General features: G+C 35.0%; 1 pseudogene across 1 annotated transcript; it reads right to left on the bottom strand.

Moving 5' to 3' along the window:
- Positions 1-1,079: 1,079 nt before the first annotated feature.
- Positions 1,080-1,723, bottom strand: LOC306660960 (lysophospholipase-like protein 1; annotated as a pseudogene). Its single transcript has one exon. The product of its transcript is annotated as a lysophospholipase-like protein 1 (transcript).
- Between the last annotated feature and the right edge of the window lie 286 nt (positions 1,724-2,009).

Below are 2,009 nucleotides of genomic sequence, written 5' to 3'. Positions count from 1 at the left end.
GTTTTCCCTCTCCTCTTTGCTAGTGTGGCTAAGGGTTTATCAATTTTGTTTATTTTTTCAAAGAACCAACTTTTTATTCTGTCAATTTTTTCAGTTGTTTCTTTTGTTTCAATTTCATTGATTTCAGCTCTGATTTTAATTATTTTTTGTCTTCTACTACTTTTGGTGTTGCTCTGTTCTTCTTTTTCTAGGGGTTTGAGCTGTAATGTTAGGTCAATCAATTGTTGACTTCTTCTTTTCTTGAATGTGCTCCATGCAATGAATTTTCCTCTTAGTGCTACTTTCATAGTGTCCCAGAGATTTTGATATGTTGTATCTTTGTTCTCATTTACCTCTAAGAATTTTTTTATTTCCCCCTGATGTCTTCCATTATGCATCATTCAATAGCGTATTATTTAATCTTCAGGTGTTGCAGTCGTTTCTGTTTTTTATTTTGTCATTGATTTCTAATTTCATTCCATTATGATCGGGTAGAATACAAGTTAGTATCTTTATCTTTTTGTATTTGCCAAGAGTAGCTTTGTGGCATAACATATGGTCTATTTTAGAGAAGGATCCATGTGCTGCTGAGAAGAAAATGTATTTGCTCATTGATGGATGGAATATTCTATATATGTCTGTTAAGTCTAAATTATCAATTATGTTATTGAGATCTACGGTTTCTTTGTTCAATTTTTGTTTGGAAGATCTGTCCAGTGGTGAGAGAGGTGTGTTAATGTCACCTAGTATTATTGTGTTGTGGTCTATTTGGTTCCTGAAATCGAGAAGGATTTGTTTGATGTACATGGATGAGCTGCTGTTTGGGGCATAAATATTTATGATTGCTATATCTTGCTGATTTATGTTTTCGTTAAGCAGTATGTAACATTCTTCTTTATCCCTTCTAACTAATTTTGACTTGAAGTCTACTTTATCTGATGTAAGGATGGACACCCCCACTTTTTTTCTGAGTTCATGTGTGTGGTATGTTTTTTCCCATCCTTTCACCTTTAGTCTATAGGCATCTTTTTCTTTCTTTCTTATTTTTTTCAATTATTTAATACTTTATTTATCCCTATAATTTGGCAATAAATATCACTTTTCTCAAAAACATTATATTTGTATTAATAAACCTTGATTCATTCATTTTGGCCTTCCATTTCTCCAGGTATCTTGGTAAGAATCCATGACTTCAGTTTTTCTAACTCAGATTTGCTTAGCTCATGGTAAAGATTTGAAAAACTATAATAATTTGCATTCACTTCTAGAAATTTTAACATTGAATTTGTTTCTTCACCCCACGAATGAAGAACTAGTTCATCTGCAGGACCGTGACACTGAAGTACACCATCATTTTTCTGAAGAGTCTAGTAAACAGCAGATGCTTTATTCAAAAAACTAGATAGAACAAATACTCCTGCCACATCTTGATGATTTCTACATGCTAAATGCATCACCATGCATCCTCCCATAGAAAGTCCTCCTACTAATATCCTGTTCTTCCTGATGCCATTTTTTACTTCATCATCAATCAAGCCAGTGACCTGACACATTGCATCAATTGAGTCAAGGTGTTCTGGGCAGTCATTAGATATTTTAAATCTGTCAAATCATACATTGGAGAATCCTCCCCTCAAAGGAGTATAGGGCCTGAGTCATGCAGGAAGATCAGTGAGGCGCTGTGCCTCCCAACCTGCGATACCGCACAATGCCGCAGGAGAACTGAACCCAAGGCAGCAGCCATAACGGAAGCTGTGGGCATCTTTTTCTATGAGATGCATCTCTTGAAGGCAGCATATTGTTGGGTCTTTCTTTTTAATCCAATGTGCCAGTCTATACCTTTTGATTGATGAGTTTAGGCCATTAACATTCACATTTATTATTGGGATATGATTTGTATTCCTGATCATTTGGCTCAGTTTTGTTTTTTGACATGATTTGGTTTCTCCTTCATTTGGCTGTTCCTTTAGGGTAGTTTCCCCCTTTGCTGATTTACATCATTGTTTTTCATCTCTTCCTCATGGAATATT

The sequence above is a fragment of the Sciurus vulgaris genome, assembly GCF_902686455.1.
Source record: "Sciurus vulgaris genome assembly, chromosome: 5".
In the NCBI taxonomy this organism is placed as follows: domain Eukaryota; kingdom Metazoa; phylum Chordata; class Mammalia; order Rodentia; family Sciuridae; genus Sciurus; species Sciurus vulgaris.
Note: the sequence above shows the minus strand (reverse complement) of the source record. Positions and strands in the feature narration are given on the sequence as shown.